The following is a 25,526-nucleotide window of genomic DNA, read 5'->3' as shown; positions in this document are numbered from 1 at the left end:
ACTCGTTACTCGAGATTTTCTGAGCATGCTCGGGTGATCTCCGAGTATTTGGATATGCTCAGAGATATAGTTTGCGTCGCTGTAGTTACATGATTTGCGGCTGGTAGACAGCCTGAATACATGTGGGGATTGCCTGTTTGTTAGTAAATCTCCACATGTATTCAGGCTGTCTAGCAGCCGAAAATCATGCAGCTGCGACGACAGAAACTAAATCTCCGAGCACGCCAAAATACTTGGAGATCACATGGTGAAATAAAATTGAGGTAGACGAGAGAAGCAACGTTTTGTCCCAAAAGGGCCTTTTTCAAGCCAGAAGTACAATATAAATTACAGCCAATGTATTTCCTCCTTGTACACTCTGCCAGTCTGAGCATGTATACTAATGGTGGAGTTGGGAGGAATATCTGTTTGCTGGCAAAGCTATCTAAATTGTATAACTAGCTTTATTAGCAAGCAGAATCTAAGTGGTTAGCAACTCTGTGTTACTCTAAACCAGTAGTGGAAGTGTAATGCAATCCAGAAGAGAAACACAGTTGTGCCATGTAACTATTGGCATAATGTTGTTACTATGTTGCTATTTAACATCCACATCCTAATGACTCCACTAACCCTATGTCAAATACCGGTATGTTTACAAAATTGTCGTCCATCCATTTGCAGTTTCAGGAAAGATTCCCCTACATCAGACAATTATGTATTGAATGCAGTTTTGTCCAAGAAATGCTTTGATCTAGATAAAACTATTATTGTTACTTAGATATGAATATTTTTATCAAGTAGACACAGCATGACTGAGACCTCTATTGACCCCTAAAATACTTCTCCTTTGTCTTTTTAGTAGGGCTCCACAGCTGTATGCCACTGCCTGCATGTCTCTCAAAGTACAGGTGCAGAAGACCTTTTTCTCTCCATTCGAGAAATTAGGTCCAATATCCTAATTACACCAGAGTTTGATCAGAATGTGATCAAATTTTTCAGAGGTGGAAAGAAAAGAAAAATCTCCACCCTCTCTATTATGCTAGTCCATGAAAATCGGACCACACTCGGATGTCGTCTGAGTACGGTCCTATTTTTTTAATGGACCCATAGATATTAATGGGTGAGTGCCATCCGATTCTCAGAGAGAAATGGCGCATGCTGTAATTTTTTTCCTTGGACTACTCACTCTGTGGAAAAAATCGGACATGTGCCCTGCCCTTTGGAATAACATGGGTATGAGTGCTAGCCATCAAAACCATGGATAGCACTCATTCGATTAAAACTATTGTCTGTACAAGCCCTAAAGCTTAGGGATATATGCAAATGCAATCTCAGAATTTCCCTCAGTTGGTTATAGGTTTTTTTGAAAGGTTGGAAGCTCGCCTGCTATTTTTTGGTGTTTGTGAGGGCACTTGAATCACTTATATAACGTAATTCTTCACGAGGAGAAGTATATTCCCGGCACTCACCACATATAACTCTTCATCCAAGATTCCCGTGTATTTACATAAGGTGTATACAGGATATACTTTATACAGGAGACAAATGTGCAGTAGCCACTAACAGCTGTTTTACACCCTCAGACGCTTTCTTGAAGCATGCTGGGAACTCACATAACCGTACTTACTGTATATTCCCTGCTGCATCTAATCAGTGCAACATTTAAAGAGACACAAGTCCAAAAAATGCAAAAAAACAATAAATACAAAATAAGAAGAAAATAAGAATACACACTGTACTACATATAACAATCCAGTGTCATACATTACAATCCACATTATTACACAGTTATTACAAAAATGAAGGAAGATCATTTCTTTCATTCAGACCACATGGTCCTAGTGCCATGTCTTGATAAGCCAATGATGCAGTGTGTTGATCCATTAAAAACTTTTTTAAGTTACTAGTATCAAGATTGGGAATCACTAGCATAAACTGCAACTAGCTTGAATTATTTTTCCAAGTATTCATTTTGGCTGTTATATACTGCTCAAAAAAATAAAGGGAACACAAACAGCTTTTTGCGAATGGAATAGTGTTCCCTCTATTTTTTGGATCAGTACAGTATATATATTGACAACTCATTTCAATACAACTGTATGAAAGAAACAAGTCTGGAATTAAAACAAAATTCATTGAAAATGAAATGTCTATGTAGTTGTAAATAAATACGTTAGGGATTTGGGTAGTCTGTGGCTGTAAACCAGTGAAATTAACATGTTCTATGCATGCCTTTAAGCATAGCTTTAATTTTTGCACACTTTATAGTTACAATATAACCATTCACAGCATGAAGTATTGCCACTTTCTGCTTATTTTATTGAACAAGCCAGGAAACTGCTCAGCTAAAAGCTTTGTGTTTCCTCTAAATGTTTATTGGATTTAATAAGAAGTAGTTGTTCTGAATTCTCTGACAGTCTGATCTTTTCCCTGCCAACACATGTATACCATGAAAATACTGTGTGGATTCCCATACACAAGTGATATTGTTTCATCAGCAATGAGAATCGACTAAGCGGAATGAGTGGCACTTGTCTCAATTAATCAACATGATTACTGATCTCTTGTATGTAATTTATTGAATGCTTATAATTCCAATGTTTGGAGGAACACAAAATTCTGTATATATTCCTTTTCTCAATTCCATGCAACCAGACCAATAGAAAGGATATGCTATTTAAAAAACATTGACTGAATATTTCATTAGACTAGTCACTTAACCCCTTTGTGACCTAGGCAATTTTAACTTAAAGCAAACCTGTCAGCAGGATTTTGCTACATAAGCTACAGGCATTATCAGGTTGGCAGTGTTAAACTGATTAAAATGATACCTGGTGTGAAGAAATCCATATTGTGGTTCTTGTGTAATCAGCGTTAGAAGTTTTCAGTTAATGAGATTCCCGTGATCCAGGGCAGGACTGTAGGCAAAGCCTTATCTTTCTGCTCTAAGCCAGAGAAACCAAGGAAAGACCTACCTACAGACCGCCCCAAACCACAAACATGTTCCTCATCATAGAGACAGAGCGAGAGGCAGACTGTTTGTACTTTGCGGCTGCCGTCTGTCTGTCCATCTGTCACTGGAAATAAAGGGGTTCCCAGAGACTCCATGTGCCTCATTAGTGAGTGGTTCTGTTGAGGGTTTTGACCGAATTGTGGTTTGAGGGATTTACATAGAAACCCCGGCATAAGTGCTCAGCGGAGAGCAAAGGATAAATGTCACACAAGCATTGTTCTGACTTTTAGGAGGTGAAATGAACAAATAGACAACAGTACAAGAATAGCTCTTATTTTTATTTTGTGTGTTTTAGTATGCGGTATAAGTGAAGAAACAACTTTATTATTCGGTTTGGTGGGATGACAGCGATACCAGAGTTATAATGGGTTTTTTATGTTTTGCTGCTATCACACAGTAAAAATGTTTTTTAAATTAAAATAGTTTTTTCATTGCCATATTCTGAGAGTTGTAACCTTTTTATTTTTTGGCGATCAGTGCTGTATGAGAGCTTATTTTTTGTGCGTGGAGTTGAAGATTTTTTTGGTACATAACTTTTTGACCATTTTTTAATTCAGATTTTTCCTACACAGAACAAAATCCAGCGATTCAGCTGTTGTTTTTTCTTTTTGCATTGTTCACCGTACAATAAACATGGTAAGATTGATTTGTTTATTGATTCGGTGTGATTACAGCGCTACTTGATTTATATAGTTTTATATGCTTTGCTGCTTTTACAGAATAAAAACAATATTTTATAAAAATGAATTTGTTTTTACACCTCCATATTCTGAGAGCTGTAACTTTTTTATTTTTTTTCCTGAATGAGCCACAATAAAGCTTGTTTTTTGCGGGACAATTTGATATTTTTATTCCATTTTTTTACATATAAAATATTTTTCGGACTACAAGACGCACCAGACCATAAGATGCACCTAGGTTTTAGAAGAGGAAAATAGACAAAAAATTGAAGCAAAAAATGTGGTCAATTCTGTTCTAATATCCCCTATCTTGGTATAAATGGTCCCCTTATCATTATCCTGGTATGCATGGTCCCCTAATCCATATCCTGGTATGCATGGCACTCTCATCTGTATCCTGGTATGCATGGCCCTCTCATCCCTATCCTGGTATGCATGGACCCCTCATCCCTATCCTGGTATGCATGGCCCCCTCATCCCTATGCTGGTATACATGGCCACCTCATCCCTATCCTGGTATGCATGGTCCCTATCACCATCCTGTTATGCATGGCTCCCTCATCATCATCCTGGCATGCATGCCCCCATCACCACCCTGGTATGCATGGCCCCCATCCTCTATGCCGGTATATATGGTCCCCTCATCTTTACTTATCCTGGTATGCATGGCTCCCTCATCCCTATCCTGGTATGCATGGTCCCCTCATCCCCATCCTGGTATGCAAGCCCCCTCATCCCCATCTTGGTATGCATGGCCCCGTCATCCCCATCCTGGTATGCATGGTCCGCTCATCCCCATCCTGGAATGCATAGCCCCTTCATCCCTATCATGGTATACATAGCCCCTTCATCCCTATCATGGTATCCATGTCCTCCTCACCCCTATCCTGGTAGGCATTGCCCCTTCATCCCTATCCTGGTATGCATGGCCTCCATCAAAAAGATAAAAAAACATAAACTATTCTACTTACCTTCCCTGCGCTCCCTCACAGCGTCCTGCTCTGATGCCGGCAGCTGATTTATGCTTGTAAGTAGTGCATGACAGTGATGTTATATGCTGCTTACAAGCAAAGGACAGCTGCTGGAGAACTCACTGCTTCTGGTGCCTGGGACTATGGGCATGTGGAGCAGTGAATATTCATTGCCCTTTAAAAGTGGACATGCTGTTAGCCGCAGCAGTTGGCTCCCGGGTGATAACGTGTGCCCGTTACTAAAGGGAATGAATATTCACTGCTTTCCACTCAAATGGGGGTGGAGAGCAGTGAATATTCATTCTCTTTAATAGCGGGCACACGTGATCACCTGGGAGCTGCAGAAAGCTGTCAGCTGCTACTACTGTGCCCACTTTTATAGCTCAATGAAAATTCACTGCTCTCCATGCCCATGAGAGTGGAGAGTAGTGAATATTCATTACCTTAACTAGCAGGCACATTTCAGAGCCCAGCCGCTGCAGGAAGCCTGTGGTTGCTGCTAACAGTATGTCAGCTATTAAAGGGAAATTACTATTCAGTGCTCTCTCTGCTCTGATGGGCATGAAGAGCAGTGAATATTCATTTCTCTTTAGCAACAGGCACAGGAGTTAGCCTCAGCAGCCAGCTCCTGTCTCCTGTGACCCTCTGTGCTGCCCCACCACCACCCCTTCCACAGCAGGTACACCTGGACTATAAGATACCCACCCCATTTTCCTTCATATTTTTGGAAGAAAAAAGTGCGTCTTATAGTCCGAAAAATTTGGTAACTTTTTGATTGCTTTTTATTCAATATTTTGTATGTCAATAATTATAATAAAAAAGCAGTGGACTGCACTTGGATGACATCGGAGTACAGTCTGATTTCCACGACTGATAAAATGGAGATGATGGAGAATTTTTTTTCTCCATATTCTCCTCATCCAAGAGATTTGAATCACACTGTGATCACACTCAGAGTTCGATCAGAGTGTGATTTGCATATTTGACCAAATTCTCCCGGATGATAGAATATTGACTTGTGTGACCCTAGCCTTAGGATAGGTGATAACTTGTTGACTGCTATAACTCCCACTGCTAGGCCTGCCACCAATTTCCAATTCTTGATTAAACGGTGTCACAACCACATTCTTTTTCTATGGGACTGCCTGACATACCTAAGCTCTGTACTCAATTTCCGCAAGTCCCATAAACAATGGAATGGTGGCAAACATGTACTTAATTCACATGAGGCTCTTCAGAATATTATGCTTTGAATAGGTTGTGGCGGCAGCAGTGGGACCCCTAGCAACCAGCAAGTTAAAACTTATTAAGCTGGTACAATACCTTTGGCCTATCCTTATGTTTTTGAAGTGTGGTAGAAAACTCTAATATTAAAAACATAATTTAAATAGGTGACTACATACTATGAGTCATCTTATATTTACAAACTGCCACAATGGCAACAAATACCGTATTGCCACATTATATAATACTGTTTACATTATTTACAGAAAATCTTTATTAATCATAATTTAAAGAGATGGGATTAAATATAGCACTAAGTAAGGCTTTAAATGGCTGCCATCATGGCTATTGCAGCTGGGTGTCATCAACTGGTGATGATGGTGCCGGTTGCTTGTAAGCCAGTGCAATCATTGAGCTGTACATGTACAGTGGCTAGCGGGAAGTCACTTCCAGCTACATCGTACACATAGGGCAAATGTTGGGAAGAGGTTAGAAAATATCCTCCTCTTCATATTCACCTATCATCAGTGATCCAGCAGCACAGGAAAGAGATGCCTTCACTCCGACATACATTGTGCACCAATTTGCTTCTTCTTTGTCCTCTGCTCTACTATCCAGATAATATCTCAGGAGCTACAGTGTCCAGCGGGCTGCAATTGACAGCTTCATGGGCCGCCTATGGCTATCAGGTCGCGTGTTTGAGACCCTTGGTCTAGAGTCTATTCCATATTTCAATCCAAGAGTTAAGCAGCAGAAGAGTAGGTAATAAGCTAAGCCAAATATCAGGAGAGATATCAGGTTATTTGGACAAGGAGCAGTATTAAATGCAATATCTGGCACTGGAAAAATACATATGTAGGTTTCAATAGGGCCATCGCCTTTGCAATTGGTACTGCTAATCAGCTCTACCATTGGCTGCCCAGGAGGACGTAATTAGAATACTCAAAGAAACATAATATTATAGATGGATGGTGAACATGCCGCCCAACTAGAGGAGCAACTAATGGGGGATTATCCGGGTGGAAAATATGTTGGCTAGCGATATCAGTCATGGTTTCTCCACCGCCTGTGCCACTTGCTGAGACAATGCAATGACGCTCAGCTGCAAAGATAGATGAAAGGTGCACAAGAACCAGGTCAGCAATTTATTAAACATATAACATTACCAAGAATTAGTGATGAGTAATTGAAAGTGATAATATTCAGTTTGGTGGCATTTTGCCATGAATTTAAAACTACGTAGCTTTATTTGACTAGAGTAAGACAATACATGCTGAAGTCTGTTGTGTTATAGAAAAAGAAATAAGGCTTCATAGTAGGAAATTCACCTGTAGTCTAAATACTGGGGAAGCGACGTGCACAGGATCAAGAGCAAAACAAAACAGCACAAGACTATACCACAAGGAACTGAGCAGCACTGTGAATGATACTTGTACAGAAATAATTGTGTAGGGCTTTCCTGTATTAAAACATCCCTTATTGAATTAATGGTGTTTCTTAAAATGTTCTATACAAATGTAAAAGCCAGGTATACTGCTGTTAGTGTATTGCAATGTCTGCTCCAATATTCCTTTTATCCATTAAATTTTGAAAACTATACAAAATGACTTTTTTTTAAACATGGTCTTCATTTGGAGTAGTATCCTGCAGTGCAATATACTTCAGACAAATCTGATGCCCCATTGTGTCCTGAATGTAATTCATTCATTTCATTTTATCCTTATTTTTCGGCTTCTTGCCAGGAGAGAATGCATTGTGCTTCTTACTGGAACCACTGGCTGACAGGATATCTTTTTACATCTCACTTACCAACTGTTAAATTTGTTTTGGGAGCAGTTTTTATCTGGATTTTTTTTAAAGATCTCATGGTCATAATAGGATCAAACTGAGAACAATGAATTCAATATTGTCTCTGGCGAGGGAATACATAAAAGTGAGCAAAACACGCATCGACTACAATGGAGGGGGGTGTAAGGAAGGTTTTCCTTCTTCATATAGGTCCGTCTGCTTACATGAATAATATGAATCTTGCAGTTATCCTTACTAAAAGTCACATAACATTTCTGTCTTGGTTCTTTACAGCAGAATCGATGTTATTTCTTTTTCTAGGGTTTCTTTTAAATTTGCCATTGTGTCCTTTAAAATTGTGGGGTGACATAAGATATTATTTTGAGCAGATACATTGCAGCATAATAATTTGTGCAGATTGCTAAAAAATAAATGGATTATCAAATATAAGACATATGGAACATCTAGCCACTCCAAACACTAATATATTGGGGTAAGTGGGGCAGTGGGCACTATCGGACTAATCGGACAAAGTTATACAAGTTCTAGGAGGATTAGAAAATGGTGCTGGGATTAGCACATGGGACATACTTACATGTTTTGCATGTTCCTTTTTTGGTAAAAATATGCCATTAATCACAACTTGTGTGGTCCAGCACGCGAGCCCCCCAATCCAAAATTAAGTAGAGTACTGTACCAGAGCTCCATTTATGTGGATGGGACTTTCTTCAGTTCCCTATGCACTGAAATTGGCCAGTAAAGCTGCTGTGTTGCGAAAACTTGTGGACACTAATAATGTGTCACCTTCATTTTCAGTATTGTTGAAGGACCAACAGTACAGACCATCAGCAATGAAGAAGATATGGCATTTACTAATGAAAAGCCTTCTCTTCATAATATGTCAAAGACCCTTTAAAAAGTTTTTCTTCTTGTATGCCAATGTATATATAGTATTGCACCAAGGTTTTATACATGTGTGATCTGTTGTTTCTCTGAATGTTTTGATTGAATATGGTCTAATATAATCTACCTTGTTTTTGCAAATGAAAAACTAACAGAAAAATCACTCAATTTTTAATGTGACTTGATTTAAAGCAAATATCTAATCAGAATATGACTTATTGTTTAAATCAAGTTTTTATAATAAATGTGTTTAGTATATTTCTTTACATTTTCCACATCACAATTTATGCTAAATTAATTAGAAAAATTTATATTTTCACTCTGGCCACTAAGCTTAATACTTGACTCCTCTTTCCTTTCAACACAGATAATTCTTCAGCAGCTGTATGAACATACTGGTAAGCAGCAGCAGAATGGCTCATTGACCACTACAGGAGAACTTTCTAGGCATGTTCTTTCATCTGTGCAGAGGTCATTGTGCATGAAGAATGAGGAGGTAAGATATGACCATCAAGTATTGTTTATGGTGGATTACGTGTTAATTACAGTATGTAATGGCTTCATCCGTCATTGCAATCCTGCCTCTCATGATAATTACTGCAGAACAGTGAGTGGTACATAGCAGGAAGTGCGAGCCCAGTATAATGCTCAGTGTGAAAATGGCAAGATTCTTAATATGAAACTTTTAGAAAAATATTTTTTAAAGAAGCACTTTTAACATAAGGCTAGGTTCACATTTGCGTATGGAGGAGCTGCGGAGGGCTGCAGACTTCCTCTGCAAAGCTCCGCCCACTGCCGCACCTCCTCTGGTCAGCTCTGCCTACATCCTCGTACTTCTGCATGTGGCATGCGTACCCTATCTTTAGCATTGGGTACGCAGGACGTGCGGATGTTTGCGGATGCCTCCGCATGCGTTGTTTTGACGATGCGGAGATTGCATCAAATTCCAACATGCTGCTTTCAATGCAGGTCACCGCATTGTCAAAACGACGCATGTGGAGGCATCCGCATACATCCGCATGACCTGCGTACCCAATGTTATAGATAGGGTAGCAGGCCGCATGCAGAAGTATGCGGACGTAGGCGGAGCTGACCGTAGGAGGTACGACAGTGGGTGGAGCTTCACGGAGGAAGCCCGCAGCCCTCCGCTGCTCTGAGGAACGCCAATGTGAAGCCGGCCTTAGACCCAATTGAAATAACAGGTCATTTGTTCATTACAGTTTCCCTTTAATGAAGATTTCTGGTGAAAAAAAAACAAAACAGGAAAGCACATCATGTATTTTACAGGCTATACCACAAAAGTGCTATATTTAATAGGAGAATAATCAGCATTAACAGTCCTTTTTCCAGGCAGAGATCAACACTGATTTCTCAAGACATTGTAACAGATGATGTCTACATAGAGCCTTGCCAGAACCTTCTTTTTCAGCTGCAATACTACAGATCTAATTTTGGCACCAGTCATATTCTTAAATGGTGCAATACAATAGCACAAAGATTTACAGAAGAGCAAGCAAGGGGAGCAAATGTGTACAGTATAATGTGTGTCGTATACTATGTGGAGATTTTATTAAATATAAAAATAAATATTGTAATGTACAACCCTTATGCTGGATTGTCTTTGACTTTTGATGAGTGTCTGTAATAAAACTGTTCTTCTACAGAGATTTTTGACTGAGATGTTAAGAAAGAACAGAGGGATATATTGGCATTCCAGCATGTCTCTATGCATAGGGAATACTGGGCCTCATTAATCAAACCTGTCTAAAGGTGACCATTTTGCCAGGTATAGAGATATATAAGTTACCCAGCATTATAGCATAGAGAAATTCTATGTCTCAATTCCATTGGGTTATCTATTTATTATCCCTAATCCTGCATCAGAAGTCTAGTTTAGGATATTTACATGAGTTCTGAATAACTGAGTACAGAAGAAAAGTGTCAGAGATTTGACTTAATTTTTCTCTTAGGTAGAAACACCATCTATAGTTCCTGAATGATCACATTTGACATACTCTTAAACTTACTCAGTACTTCACTTAGTAGAGGACTTACAGAAAAAAAAGAAAGGTAACAGGAAAAGAAAGGTAGCATATTTTGACATTTGAATTTGAAAGTAAGGCTATTTTTCTTCTTTACTTTGGTAACAGTTTTGAAATAATGCTTGCTAATAAATATTTTTAAAATTTTAAAATACAATATTTTCTTGGTTTTCTACTTTGCAAAACTAAATTGTGGCAATAGAATTAGCAGAAAAGTAGCCACTTTCTACCTACATCATTCTGCATGGGCAATTGTAAAGTGGATACCTAAAACATACAAACTGAGCAATAGAAAGTAGACGAAATAGAGATACTCTAGTATTGTCAATCCTTTTGTTGCCATATGAACTGGTCCTGTTTGTATTGTACGGGGGGCTTGCCAGCTGTTGACCGCTCAGAGCGTCTAAGTTCGACTAGGGTGGAGTCTTCCGGGGTGGTGGACGGTGGTGGGATAGCTGGTTCGGGCAGGTTAATTGGAATAGTTGAATTGTCATTGAGTGGAAAGCCCATGTATTTCGGGGTGAAGTCTTCTTCATCGTTCGGGTCCCAGGCCACTGGCAACGGTTCGGAGACCTGGGGGGTAGGCTCAGGTTGTACTGGGTCAGTGGAAGTACATGGACGTAACATATTATGGTGCACAATGCGAGTAGGCAGTGTTCCGTCTTTCTTGGGTCATATTTCATATACTAGAAGCCCTTCAGGGTTTATGCGCCGTAGGACTCGGTAGGGGCTTTCTTCCCAGCGTGGCTCTAATTTGCTCTGGGGGCGTTGGTCTAGTACGAGTACTCGGTCTCTGATTTGGAGGTTGGGCGGTGGAGGTAGGTTCTTTCCTGGGTGTTCTAAGTCTTGGAGTTGACATGAACAATTCAGTGGAGAGTTTGCAGCCAGTGTCGGTGATTTCATACCCAGGACGATACTCCGGTCCAGGGCTGGGGCTCCTCTGGGTCCAACTCTATCTCCGTGATTCCTTTGCTGTCTTGTCCGACTAGCAGGGAGTAAGGAGTATAGCCGGTAACCCGGTGCACCCGGTTGTTGCAGACCCATACTAGTTCAGAGACATATTCGGGCCAGCGGGCCTTCTTGTCACTCTCCAAAGTACACAACATTTGAATTAGTGTGCGATTAAATCATTCGCAGGCCCCGTTTCCCTGCGGGTGGTATGGCGTGGTTCGGGATTTGTCAATACCGTAAAGACGGTGTAGTTCCTCCATGACTTTTCCCAAAAAGCATGCTCCTTGGTCAGAATGTATACATTGAGGGCAGCCGTACACTTGTATAAAGTTTCTACAAATTGCGGAGGCTGCCGACTGATCTCGAGTGGGAGTGACAACAGCGAACTTAGTGAAATGGTCCACCATGGCGAGACAGCTTTCATAACCCTGGTAGGCGGGACCAATGGTTAAGTAGTCCACCGTCAAAAGTTCGAGGGGTGCTGAGGTCACTATTGTCTGCACTGGGGCTCGCTGTGTTGGTGGGTTGGCTAACTCGCATAGGTGGCAGGCCCGGCAAGTCTCTTCCACAACAGCATGTAAGCGTGGATGGTAAATTATCTGCTGCAACCATTGCAAGGTCTTTTGAGTTCCAAAGTGAGCCCCTTTTTCGTGGGCTTCCTGAGCTAATTCGTTGAGTTAGGCTCCCGGCGTAACTACCTGCCAATTCGTCATAGATGTAGTCCGTGATGTCATTTTACGGTACAATAGTCCTTTTCTGAAAGCCAGTCTCTCCCATTGTCGTAACATCAGCAACATGTCCTGAGTCAAAGTCTGTCTTTGGGAATCAGTGGGCAGTTTGCCAGCAGCTACCCACTTTCGGAGAAGTCCAGTTTCTTCGTCTTCCTGCTGCTGTTGAATCCATTTGTCACGAGATTGTTCCAGCATGCCCCTTAGGGTTCCCAAGGGGGATACGTTCTGGGTGGTGGCCATGAACATGGCGGTGGTGAGGGCGAGCGGTATCTCTTCCCCTTCCAATTCGTCTTCTCAATTCTTCCCTGGAATTTTATGTCGGATCCTGGAGAGGGTGTCAGCGTGTACATTTTCAGCCCCTCTTTTATAGATGATTTTGTAGTTGAATTTAGCCATCCGGGCCACCCATCTTTGTTCCAGAGCTCCCAGTTTGGTGTTCTCTAAATGGGCCAGCGGATTATTGTCGGTCCGCACCACCACCTCGGAGCCCGCCAGGTACTCTGCAAACAGCTCTGTCATGGCCCACACCACTGCGAGGAGCTCGAGCTTAAAGGAGCTGTAGTTGTCAGGGTTGCGCTCGGAATCATGGAGTGATCAGCTTCTGTACGCAATCACTCTCTCCCGGCCGTCTTGAACTTGTGACAACACAGCCCCTAGCCCGTGAAGACTCCCGTCACATAAGCTAACTGTGACGGCCGTCTGCGAATCTGGGCTGCAGTGGGGACAGCACCCCGAGTAACCCCGAGACCCTTAACCCCTATACAGGGATCTGGAATTGTAGCAAGGCCCAGGAGGTAGCTGTCTAGATTAGCAGTGGACCAGAGCAGGACGGCCACCAAGGGGTCAAAACTAAAACCCGTAATCAAGGTCAGGATGCAGGAGTCTGAGACCAGGGCGCAGCAGAGGCACAAAATCAGCAGACAGAAGGAGAGTCAAAAGTCCAGGCCAGGGTCAGTAAAACCAGGAGGGCAACGAGGTACAGAATCAGCAGGCAGAAGGAGAGTCAGGAATCCAAGCAAAGGTCAGCGTCAAAAAGTCGGAAGAGAGACGGAGGTACAAAAACGGCAGGCAATAGAATGGTCAAGAATCCAGGCTGAAGTCAGAGTATACACTATAGCAATTCACACAGTAACACACAGGGGAACCAAGAATATATCCGGCGGCTTGCAAGACCAGTCCCCAGGTATTTGAGGGATCAGGTCCTCCCTCACAGGTTCCCGGCCCGATGATGTAACCAGGACCGCCCCCGGACCAGGCCAGATGGACATGCAGTAAGCCCTACATGACTGACAGAGGGGCGGAGCCTGCGCCCACCAGATGCCTGCGCAGGAGCCCCCTCTCTACAACCACCCTCACCCTGGAGCGAACCACGGCGCCTCCCAGTGGCTGAGGCAGGAACAGCCGTCCCCGAATCCGACGGCGACGTGACGGTCCGGCGCCCCCGAGTGGCCGAGACCGGAACTGCAGGCCCTGAGTCTGGCAGTGACGAGTCAGTCCGGCGCCTCCTAGTGGCCGACGCCGGAACAGCAGGCCCTGAGTCTGGCTGCGACGTGACACTAACACTGGGGCACCCGAGAGTGCAGCCTTAAGGTCTTGGAAGGCCTCTTCATGCGGTTGTTGCCCCTTTTAGCAGATCTTGCAGGGCTTGGGCTCGACGTGCAAAATTCTTTACGAAACGACGGTAATATCCGACCAACCCCAGGAAGGCCCGCACGTCTTTTATCATCTCGGGGGTAGGCCATTCCTGGATGGCAGCAACCTTCTCCTGGGACGGTCTTACGCCCTCCGCCGAGACGATATGCCCCAAATATTCTGTCTGGGTGTGAAATAAGTGACATTTCTGGGGTTTTACCTTCAACCCATACTTTTGCAGCCGGCCGAGTACCTGCCCCAACCACTTCAGGTGGTCCTCAAACGTGGTAGCATAGATGATGATATCGTCTAGATATATCAACGTGGCCTCAAAACTGAGGTCCCCCAGACACCGCTCCATCAACCGCTGAAAGATTCCTGGGGCGTTAGCCAGCCCGAACGGCATTCGACTGAACTCAAATAATCCCATGGGAAGGATGAACGCTGTCTTAGCCCTGTCTTCTTCTGACATGGGCACCTGCCAGTACCCACTGGCCAGGTCCAAAGTCGAAAAGTACGTCGCCTTCCCCAAGGCGGACAAGGATTCTTCTATACGGGGTAATGGGTACGAGTCTTTGCTAGTGCAGGCGTTTAGCTTTCGATAGTCCACACAAAACCGTAGGGTGCCATCCTGTTTGCGGACCAACACGGTGGGAGCCGCCCAGGGACTTTGGCTCTCTCGGATGACTCCCTTCCATAGCATTTGAGCCAGTAGAGTTTTCACCTTTTGGTAGAGCTGTGGAGGGATCTGCCGATATCGTTCGTGGATGGGGGCCGCTCCTGCCATGGGAATTTCATGAGTGATGGCGGTGGTGCATCCAAAATCTTCCTCGTGACTAGCAAATACCTCGTGATACTGTCCAAGCAGTGTTTTTATCTGGGAAAGTTGAGCTGAAGTCAGACCGGAGAGTTCGGCCCGCATTTGTTCCAGGATGTTTTGACCCCTTTCCTGGTTTGAGATATCGGCAGCCTGTATAGTCCGGATAGTCACTGCCCATGGGTCCTCGGGTTGTACGCTCAATTGGACCACATGGGCTGGCAGCACTTCTTCCAAAGGCCTTACTAGCTTGGCCAGTACAATCCGGGGTTTCAGGATGATGTCTTGGTCTTCAAGGCTGACGCAGCACACCAGGACAGTCCCCTTCTGCACTGTGGTCAAGGAGCGGGCCACCAGTATGCCAGGAGGCAAGTGATCCGAGTAGCATGGATCCACCTGCATTTCTACACCCTCCAATGGTATCGAGGCTCGTATTGGCAAAGCCATCACTTTCTGTCCAGGAGGCAGTACAAGCAGAGGAGCCGCCGGCACGATGACCTTACCCAGAGCTTCACCCTCTTGGCAGTCCTGGTGCACTCTCGCTCCCCGCACCAACTGCTGAAATACCTATCCATGGGCCATGCGGGAACCCCACTGCTTCAGGGTCTCGTGCATTGGATCATTGAGGAGCAGATTGCCAAACTCCTGCAGTATGTTCATGCCTAGGGTGACTAGATGCTGCTTATTGGTTTCCCCTTGAGTCAGACCAACTCCTCTGCGACCGAGGGATTTTCCACACAGTGTCACCTGCACCCACACCACTCTGGCAACAGGGAACGGTAGTTGATTGGCGGCTACCAGTTTGATCTTGGGCCCCCATTGGGGTCTCGCTGCCTCGGGGAAATTGTGCTGGAAATAAGCTGCAGGCATAGTGGTTACTTGGGACCCCGTGTCCACTAGGCACCAGACGGCCCGGCCCTCGACTTCTGCCCATACCACCGGACACTTTGCGACCAAATCTTTGGGACTTCCACCACCCCTGATCGTGGTTTCTGACTCCGAGTGGCATCCCCCCAGCCCAGAGCCCTTTAGTTTAATGGCCGCCGGGGTGGGTATTTCCCACGCCACGGACACTCTCGGGTGAAGTGGCCCAGTTCCCCGCACTCATAGCACCGGGTCTGTGAGGACCGGCCACCCCAGGTAGCGCGAGGCCCCCAGGGGCCGGTATTGAAACTAGACTGTCCAGTCCCAGATTCAGTGCGTCTTTTCACTTCGGCCAGCTCGCCCTTGATGTTTTTCAACTCCTGTTTCATCTCCTCTACCCATTTAGGCTCCTTGACTGCGTTCACAGAAGCCTCCACACTCCGGACTTTCCCCACGGGGACTGCCATTCCCTGCTCCTGCTCTCGAGCATGGGCCTGACTCCCCACCTCTACAAAATCCATACCTGGGTTTACTCTGACCTGCTCCCCTAATGCCTGCTTTATTAACGGATCCTGCAGACCTGTCACCAACAAGTCGCGTAGTGTAATGTCAATAGGTCCTACCCCTACGCCGTCCTTTCGTTCAATGGCTGTGTGCAACTCTTGGAGGACATTCATATATTGGGTAATGGTCTCCCCCTCCCCCTGCATTCGACTGAACAACCGGGTCCTTAACTCCCCCACGTTGGTCGGGTCCCCATGAGTCTGTTCTAAAATATGCAAAACTCTACCAAAGGTGTTGCGGAGTCCCAGGGGCCTTAACATTACTGAATTCTGAGCCTCTCCGTCTAATGCCATGAGGGCTACTTCAGCTTCCAGGTCGGGAGTCATCAGGTGCATCCGGAAAAGCCCCCGCATTCGCTCTGCCCAGCTCCATAGCATGGTATTGGAGCCGGAAAACCTAGGCAGGTTGCTCAGCATAGCCCACAACGAGATGCTGGAACGAGGACCCCGTTATCTGTTGAGTTTGGGGCCCTGCCCTGGTCTGGTCTGGGGTGCTGTTGTCTGCGCTCGGGGACTGCATCCTGCCGACTACGCCAAATGTGGTAAAGCAGGTACACAGGATGCAGTGACGAGTCACGAGACTGAGTATACTTTTTGAAAATAACTTTTATAAATGAATGCCACTAGGGCTATACTTAAGCAACCAGAAAAAATAACAATAAATGTCCACGCAGGGACTCAAAGCAACCAAACACTATTAAAGGAAATACAACTACCCCGGCAGAGGCCGGCTACTATAAGGCCGCGGTATGGCCGACTACAGGTTCTTAGTGTCTATATTGCCACTTTTCCGTTCTGTCGTCCCTCGGCGTCTCTGAAGAAAATGCTTTGGTGTCGTAGTTGCTGGGCCCAGTTGTTGTGGATCTGGCATCGTCTTCGGGTGCTCCGGCACCCAGGGGAGTAGGGGCACAACAGGCCGTGAAAGAGTCCTTTGAGGTGGCAACCCCCTATGAAGACAGCGGGGTCATGCATTGAGTCTCTCTGCTAGCGAGGAGCAGGCCCCAACTGCCGACTGCAGCGGGGGAAAGGCAGCTGTGGGCGTTGATGAACAGGCCACAACTTCGGGCTGAAGTCGAGCGGTAGTCACCGCGAGAGGGAGCGGACAGTGTGTGACAGGCTGGAGTACAGCGGCAACAGCCGCGGATGTCCGTGGGTAGGCCGCGACTCCGGAATGGAGTGAAACGGTAGTCTCTGGTCGGTAATCCCGGCGACTCCTAATGACAGGCCACTTAAATGTCCCCTAAGCTGCTGGCCTCCTCTCCGGTCAGTGTCCGTTGCTCTGGCTTTCTCAAACTCACACAGTCTCGTGCTCTGTCTCTGTCGTGCTGCCAACTGACTGCCCTGCGCGTTTCCTGTCCCTTTTATACTCGCCCCTCCCCTTGCTGTTCTGTCACTCTCAGCCGTCCACCTCCCTCTTTCGCTCCCCGGGTACAGTTCCCTTAGGAACCTAGATGGTGGTCCCCTTGGTTCCGGCCCGGACACTCTGCGGGGGCCCTCCTCCCCACACAAGCAGGGATTGTAACAGAAATTGTTCCATTAAAGGAAATGTTGCAGCAGATGACAGCAAGCAGGGATTGTAGCAGAGATTGTACCATTAAAGGAAATGTTGCAGCAGATGACAGCAAGCAGGGATTGTACTCCATGTGACTGCAGGCTGAATCCTGCAGAATTTCATTCCAAACCTGAACAACTCCTTGAAGGGGCAGGATAAAAATCATGTACAGTGTCAGACTGGGGTGCCAAGCGTCCACCAGTAAAAACTCCAGGGCCCTACTTTCCGGTTACATGCAAATGTAACATTATCGTCAATCACAAATTTCTATAACAATGAACTGGGTATATTGTTAAATGGAGAAGATGCTGCCTTTATCTGTAAATAGTGATTCAAGTATATTGTGCCAAGTGCTGCTCATATAAGAGAAGAATATGAGAGATTCTCCTATTCTCCTGTGGGCCAGTCCAAGCCTGCTCATGTAAGATGAGGGGAGTTGGAGCAGTTTAAGATAAATATATTAATGATGTACTGGGGGCTTTGCAATGTTAGAATACTTAGAAATCATCTTCCTTTCAAAATGACTTGAATGAGAAATATTATAGGGCATGCAGGAGTTAATACAACCTTGATAGTTTTGGCACGGGTATTGAAGCAATCTGTTGATTGAAAAGAGCACAAAGAATACATTTCAGGAGTTTCATTTCCTTATTTCAACTAGATTCAATAAAAAATCAAAACTAAAAAACAATATTTGTATGCCAGCCGTAATGAGAGGTGTGCAGAAATAAGATGCATCAAATTCATTAAGCGGTGCATGCTACTTAAAGGGGTTCTCAAAGAAATGTAAAATAAAAAAATAAATTAAATAATAAACATTTAAATATGAAACTTTTTTCTAAATGCGGTACCTTTATTTAACAAAACTGCATGCTTTCTCTAGTTCACGCTGTTAGGATTTAGAACATGGCAACTGCCATCTGTATCATTGTGCAGCCCATCCTAGATTTCAGAAGACAAGCTGTGTGAAGAACACGTCACGTCAGAGCAGCATCCAATCAGGCATTGTGAATGCACAGTCCTCTATTCAGTCAGCCTGACAGGACACTGAGTGGAGAAAGACTAAGGCTAAGTTCACACGTACCGGAACGCTCGCGGAAATTACCGCGAGAATTCCGGAATTCCATTCGGCGGAAAATCGCATTTTAAATTCCCGTGATTTTCCTGCGGAAAAACTAGCATTTTGCAAGCATATTTAGCTTGCAAAATGCTAGCGTTTTCCAAGCGATCTGTAGCATCGCTTGGAGAACTGATTGACAGGTTGGTCACACTCGTCAAACATAGTGTTTGACAAGTGTGACCAACTTTTTACTACTGAGGCCGCCTATGCAGCATCAGTAGTAAAAGATAAAATGTAAAAAAAATAAAAAATGGTGTTATTCTTACCTTCCAACGTCCCTCGCAGCCGTTCCCAGTAATCCTTTGCGAAAATGCCCGCGATGACGTCCGTTCTCCCGGGATCGCGATGTCTCGCGGTAATTCGCGATGACGTCGTGCGAATGACTGCGAGACTTCGCGATCCCGTGAGAACGGACATCATCGCGGGCATTTTTGCAAAGGCTTACTGGGACCGGGAGAGTGGAGAGAGGCGGGAAGGCTGCGCGGGATGCCGGAAGGTAAGAATAACAATATTTTTTATTTTAAATTCTATTTTTTACAGGGATATGGTACCCAAAGCCCGGAGGACAGTCTCCTCTCCTCCAGACCGTGGGTACCATCCGCAAATGTTCTGCTTACTTTCCGCATGGTGTGCACAGCCACATGCGGGAAGTAAGCGGAACAATGCATTCCTATGGGTGCGGGATCGCCGCGATTCCGCAAAATTAATGAGCATGCTGCGTTTTTTACTGCGAAGCGATTCCGCCGCGGTAAAAACCGCAGCATTAGCACAGCATTGCGGAATCCCATAGGAATGCATGGGATGCTTATTTTTCGTGTTTTCGTGGCAAAATCGCGCGGTTAAAACCGCCGCGGAAACGCGAAAAAAACGCCACGTGTGAACTCAGCCTAAAGGAGAAGGTAAAGTTTAGCTGACTAAGAATGAACATTCATCTCAGCCATCCTGACAGTTTTTGTGTGTCTGTCTCCTGCTTCATGCAGCCTGCCCTACTGCATCTCTTCTGAAATCTATGATGGGCTGCAGAATGAGAACACCTTTAGGCTGTGTTCACACGTAGCGGAATTCCCGAGGAAGGTACCGCGAGAATTCCGGAATTCCATTCCGCGGGAAAATCGCATTTTAAATTCCCGTGATTTTCCCATGGAAAAACTAGTGTTTTGCAAGCGTTATTAGCTTGTAGAATGCTAGTGTTTTCCAAGTGATCTGTAGCATCGCTTGGAGAACTGATTGACAGGTTGGTCACACTCGTCAAACATAGTGTTTGACTAGTGTGACCAACTTTTTACTAATGAGGCTGCCTATGCAGCATCAGTAGTAAAAAGATCTAATGTTAAAAATAATAAAAAAATAAAAAATCGGGTTATAATCACCTTCCGACGTCTCGCGAAGTGTCCCCAGGCCTCCACGATGCTCTGACAGGTCCCATTCCCAGTGATGCATTGCGGCAATGACCTTTGATAACGTCGCAGTCTCGCAAGACCGCTACAGCATTGCAAGACGCGAAGTCAGCAAAGGTCATCGCAGTGCATTACTGGGAACGGGAGCTGCCGCGTGTATAGCTGAAGCCTGGGGACGCTGCGCGGGACGTTGGAAGGTGAATATAGCCCGATTTTTTTATTTTAATTCTATTTTTTACAGTGCTATAGTACCTAGAACCCGGAGGACAGTCTCCTCTCCTCCGGACTGTGGGTACCATCCGCAAATGTTCTGCTTAGTTTTCGCATGGTGGGCCACAGCCACATGCGGAAAGTAAGCAGAACAATGCATTCCTATGTGGGCGGAATCGCCGCGATTTCGCAAATTAATGAGCATGCTGTGGATTTTTCCGCGATGCGATTCCGCCACGGGAAAATCCGCAGCATTAGCAGAGCATTGCGGAATCCCATAGGATTGCATGGAATGCTGGTTTTTTTTTGCGTTTTCGTGGCAAAATCGCGCGGTAAAAACCGCCGCGAAAACGCAAAAAAACCTAAACGTGTGAACGCAGCCTTAAAGAATTCAGGGCATGTTATCAGTAGCATGTGTCTTTTTTATGAATTGGATGGACTGATGTATTCACGTCCCATCTCACCATTGTTCCTTCCCATATCTGCCCATTTTGGCGGAGGTGCTTGAAACTTGTGTGAAAACATTAAAAGTCGCAAAATGTTTGCATAACTCTGCGTTGAGCAAAAATATTGCTAGCATTCAAAGTGTATCGGCCCCATAGTATTTTTGCGCCTCCTTGCAAGCCATAATATTCAGCAAGTCTGAAAAAAAAACAGTTATCTGACAATCTAACATCTAGCCCTTGTAGTGAATATCAATGCCAGGTCTTTCTTTCTAGTCAGCTTTGCCAACATTACTAAGAGGACAGAAGATTTGCATTTCCAGCATAGATGATTAAACTTTGCGGTGGCTATAGCTGAGCAAATATTTTTTTTTCAATCTCAAAGACTGGTAAGCATGCTAAGGAGTCATTCACTATGTTTAGAGGACTGAAAATTTACCTTATGGACATGATTTTTTTTATTGTAAGAGCAGTGAGATTATTAAACACATTGTGGTGGTTAATTCATTTGAAAAGATGATGAGTGGCCTGAATGTATACTTGTAAGATACTTCACAAGTTATATGTACAAGATTTCTGGATATGTGTTCTTGATCCAGAGATGTATTCAGATACATTTTTTTCTCCAGTTTGAAAGTCTTATCTGCTTGGTTGCGTCCAGGAGCAAAAAAAAAAATTCTAATTATTTATTTCTATAGTATTAAAAAGTAGTTATAAAATGTCTACTAGACGAAATGTTGTAACACTCACTAATTCTCATAATTTCCTTATATACTTTTTTCCTCATATGGGAATACAAACTGACCGGTGGCCATTCATAAAAAGCACCTATACAATTGGATGAAAAACTCTAGAAAAAGACAACTCCATATAAATATGCTTCATTAAAGAAGAAAAATAAAGAAAACAAATCATCATACAAACCAAACAATTATACAATAAAATGGAGTGCCATCAAGGATGGCAAATGGCACTATTTACATTATGTAAAACAATATAATATCTTACATTGTGATAAAACAATCAAACGGCGGTAAAGTCACATGCATACGACTCTGTTAACTTAGAATGTTCATAGCAAACCACTTATAAAATGATAAGAGTTAGTAAGTAATAAAGAAGTTCAGGTAAAACAAAATAAAAGGACCTTAATAACTATTCCATCCAGCCAATTTGCTAGAAGGAGTCAATGTTACATCAGAGTTATACCCTAGACCCCACACATGTTGGAATTTATCAGGGCAATTCCTATAGATAGAAACCGATCTTTCACAGGAGCTAGCAATATTTGCTAGTATTTTCCAAGTTTGAAGACTAAGTGCCTTTTTATCCATCTATTTTAAAGCTATAGTTTTCCGAGCTAGAAATAGTTTCTTTAAAAAAAATTCTAGTATAGTGAGACCACTCTTCCTCATCCAATACCCAAAATAAACAAATTAGCAGGTCTTTTGAAATTGGGCGGTTCAACAATAGGGAAAGAAAAGCCAAAATTTCACACCAGAAACCAGAGGTAAAAGGGCTAGTCCATACCATGTGCCAAAAATCTGAAGGAGATATATGGCATTTAAGACAGCTTGGGGATAAAATTCTGCCCATTTTATGTAATTGTATGGGTGTGTGGTAGGTTTGGTGTATAAAATTAAGTTGAATAAGTCTATTATTTATTTGCAGGAGACACATACAGGTTAGATTCTAATATATCTTGAGTCGAATCTTGAAATAAAGACGGTATCAACTGTTTCCATTTGTCTAGTATTGTAAGAGGGTGTGAGACAGTGACCAGTGTCACATGTAGTGGTCGCTGTGTCTTCCTCCCAGGATGCGGATGGAGCCCTATTAGACCTGTTGGAGTGCCTTGTGGTCACAGCAGGACGCCTGTGAGTCACAGGGCAAGATAAAAGTAAGCGTGAACCTGGTCAAGCTAGCTGGCTTGGGAGCTGGACATGAATGCTGTGTTTTGTGAGTTGGACGTTTAGTCTTGTGACCGGAACGCATTAAAAAGACTTTTTTTTGCTTGGAACTTTGCTGGGTCACTGCATCTTCACTGCATAAGTGTGCTACTGCTGCACTACAAGGGGTATATGCTAATTTAGCTCTAATTTGATAAGAATATAGCATAGATATAAGAAATTTTTGGCTTTGTAAGCAGATAATCCCAGTCATTTGATAGATACAGTGGCTTGAGTAAGTATTCACCCCCTTGGTATTTTTCGTGTTTTGCTACCTTACAACCTGGATTTTTACAGGTTTTTTTGAGGGCTTGCATCAGTTCATGTAAAGAACATGCCTACAACTATTGTGAAGCAAATAACAAAAAGGACAAAATTACTGAAACCTTTAGTGTGCATAATTGTTAACCTCCCTAAAGACAATATTTTGTAGAGCCTCCTTTTGAGGCAATTACAGCTGCAAGTTGCTTTGGATAAGTCTGTATGAGCTCTCCACATCTTGCCACTGGGTTTTTTGCCCATTCCTCAAGGCAAAACAGTTCCAGCTAATCCAAGTTAGATGGTTTTCTCTGGTGAACAGCAATCTTCAAGTCCAACAGATTTTTAATTGGATTAAGGACAGGGCTTTGACTAGGCCACTCCAAAACATTTACACATTTCTGCTCAAACCACTTGAGTCTTGCTTTAGCAGTATGCTTTGAGTCACTGACTTGTTCAAAGGTGAACCTCCGTTCCAGTCTCAGATCATGGACAGACTGAAACAGCTTTTGCTCAGGAATATCCCTGAATTTTGCTTCATCCATCTTTCCCTTAACTCAGACTATTTTCCTTGCTCCTGTTGCAGGAAAACATCCCCAGAGCATGATGCTGCCACCACCATGTTTTACTGTGGGGATGGTGTTTTTAGAGTAATAAGCTGTGCTGGTTTGGCGCCAGACATAATGTTTACCTTGGTGGCTAAAAAGTTCAATTTTAATCTCATCTGACCAGAGCACCATCCTCCATGCATTTGTGGAGTCTCCCATATCTTTTTTGGCAAACTCAAAAGGAGCCTTACAATTTACCAAGATTTATCACTTTGTATACTTTGTAGAAACGTTTTATTTTTCATAAATCTCTTGAGGGCTAAAATTTTCATTTAATTCACATAAAAGGTATACCCTTACAGTGAGTATGGAAAGTATTCAAACCCTTTTAAAACTGTCACTCTGTTTCATTGCAGTCATTTGGTAAATGTAAAAAGTTAATTTTTTTTCTCACTACTGTACACTCTGCAGTCCATCTTGACTGAAAAAAACAGAAATGTAGAAATTTTTGCAAATTTATTAAAAAAAGAAAAACTGAAATATCACATGGTCGTAACTAATCAAATCCTTTGCTCAGTATTGAGTAGAAGCACCCTTTTGAGCTAGAACAGCCATGAGTCTTCTTGGGAATGATGCAACAAGTTTTTCACATTTGGGGATCCTCTGCCATTTTTCTTTGCAGATCCTCTCCAGTTCCATCAGGTTGGATGGTGATCGTTAGTGGACAGCCATTTTCAGGTCTCTCCAGAGATGCTCATTTGGGTTTAGATCAAGGTTCTGGCTGGGCCAGTAAAGAATGGTCACAGAGTTGTTCTGAAGCCACTCTCTTGTTATTTTAGCTGTGTGCTTAAGGTCATTGTCTTGTTAGAAGGTGAATCTTCAGCCAAGTCTGAGGTCCAGAGCACTGAAATAGATTTTCATCCAGGATATCTCTGCATCTGGCCGCATTCATGCTTCCTTCAATTGCAACCAGTCATCTTGTCTCTGCAGCTGAAAAACACCCCCATAGCATGATGCTGACACCACCATGTTTCACTGTTGAGATGGTATTGGGCTGGTGATGTGCAGTGCCTTGTTTCCTCCACACATGCTGCTTAAAATTATCACAAAAAAAGTTCTATTTTCATCTCATCAGACCAGAGAATCTTATTTCTCATAGTCTGGGAGTCCATCATGTGTTTTTTTAGCAAATTCTATGTGGGCTTTCATATGTCTTTCACTGAGGAGAGGCTTCCGTCGGGCCACTCTGCCATAAAGGCCTGACTGGTGGAGTGATAGTTGACTTTGTGGAACTTTCTCCCATCTCCCTACTGCATCTGTGGAGCTCAGCTACAGAGATCTTGGGGTTCTTCTTTACCTCTCTCACCAAGGCTCTTCTCCCATGATTGCTCAGTTTGGCTAGATGGCCAGGTCTCGGAAGACTTCTGATGGTCCCAAACGTCTTCAATTTAAGGATTATGGAGGCCACTGTGCTTTTAGAATCTTAAGTACTGCAGAAATTCTTTTGTAACCTTGGCCAGATCTGAGCCTTGACACAATTCTGAGCTCCTTGGCCAGTTCCTTTGACCTCATGATTCTTTTTTGGTCTGACATGCACTGTGAGCTGTGAGGTCTTATATAGACAGGTGTGTGCCTTTACAAATCAAGTCCTATCAGTTTAATTAAACACAGCTGGACTCCAATGAAGGAGTAGAACCATCTCAAGTAGGATCTCAAGGAAATGGACAGCATGTGACTTAAATATGCGTGTTTGAGCAAAGGGTCTGAATATTTATGACCATGTGATGTTTCATTTTTTTTTTAAATAAAATTGTAAACACTACATTTCTGTCTTTTTTCAGTCAAGGTGGGGTACAGCGTGTACATTAACCCCTTAAGCCCCAAGGGTGGT

At 43.6% G+C, this 25,526-nt stretch overlaps 1 protein-coding gene across 5 annotated transcripts in view; it reads left to right on the top strand.

Moving 5' to 3' along the window:
- The window catches only part of SOX2 (SRY-box transcription factor 2), a 1,445,341-nt gene that overhangs the window by 429,763 nt on the left and 990,052 nt on the right, over positions 1–25,526 (top strand). For all 5 annotated transcript variants that reach the window (XR_012232822.1, XR_012232823.1, XR_012232821.1 and 2 more), the window contains one exon: positions 8,926–9,054. The gene's annotated coding sequence lies outside the window, so the exon portion shown is untranslated. The remainder of the gene's footprint in view (positions 1–8,925; positions 9,055–25,526) is intronic.

Source organism: Dendrobates tinctorius, unplaced genomic scaffold (genome assembly GCF_039654945.1).
Source record: "Dendrobates tinctorius isolate UK_male_01 unplaced genomic scaffold, ASM3965494v1 ptg000060l, whole genome shotgun sequence".
In the NCBI taxonomy this organism is placed as follows: Eukaryota; Metazoa; Chordata; class Amphibia; order Anura; family Dendrobatidae; genus Dendrobates; species Dendrobates tinctorius.
The sequence above is the reverse complement of the archived record's forward strand: the minus strand, read 5'-3'. Positions and strand labels throughout refer to the sequence as shown.